This window comes from Nilaparvata lugens, chromosome 3 (assembly GCF_014356525.2).
Source record: "Nilaparvata lugens isolate BPH chromosome 3, ASM1435652v1, whole genome shotgun sequence".
Lineage (NCBI taxonomy): Eukaryota > Metazoa > Arthropoda > Insecta > Hemiptera > Delphacidae > Nilaparvata > Nilaparvata lugens.
The window spans coordinates 75,158,766-75,159,802 of NC_052506.1; positions in this window are offsets into that span (position 1 = coordinate 75,158,766).

The window sequence follows — 1,037 nt, forward strand, 5'->3', positions numbered from 1 at the left end:
CTGAGTAAGATACAAAATAGCCCTGGTAGCCTCAGCATGAGGCTTTTCAACCGGCTGCCAGCATCAGCGAGGACTCTTACAACGTGGCAGTTCAACAAGTGCACCTATGCATTCCTCGTGAAAACCCCACTCCATTCAATAAGAGAGTTTTTCAATATCCCGGATGTCATCATCAAAGAATTTTATACATGAACTTTATGGGATACTGTTTTTCTTCATGTGAAATTGTGTTTTTTGCACCCAAGACTTAATTTGCTCATTAATATAATAAGCTTTATCAATTTCTCCTGTTGTTGATATATATGTTTTGTGTGCTTTTTTTCTGACGAACCAATTGCTACTATTAGCTTACAAGGTAATAAAGATCATTATTATTCATTTATTCATGCCTCAGCGAACAGCGTTTTGAGGGACGAATGCATGCTCATAGCTGCAAGCCTCACCCGAGGCAAACGCTCGTGAGTACATCGCTTGAGATCTCTTTTCAAGCTGGACGAAACAAAAATAGGAACATTGTAATTGCTCGATTTCAGAGGAGACAATAAGTTATTCGATAGTATCTAACAGTGTGAATTATCAATATATTCCCTGTTGTATTACTTGTTAAATCTTGAATGAGGTCTAATTTACTTATAAAAATTATTAACAAAGGATCAACACTTGATATTTCATTAAATTCACTAAAAGAGCATGTAGCATACATAAGTTTATCCACTTCTTCATAGAGGGCAGTGGAAATCGAATAACAAAACCAATGTTTTCCTATAATTCCCACTGACTCAATAAAGTGAATCGTTATTATCACATTCTTATTATCTATATAAAACAATATATCTTTATAAAGTCTACTATTTAAGTTACGTATACGGAACACATTCAGAATTGTATGATAATTTTAAAAGAGGATAAAATATATTTACATGGAGATTGAGTCAAACATTCCAAAGTTGATAATGCTCTGTCAATAGTTTGAATTATTTTTCATTAAATTTTCATATTCTTATATTCCTTCCAAATTAAAATATGAAAGGCAGGCA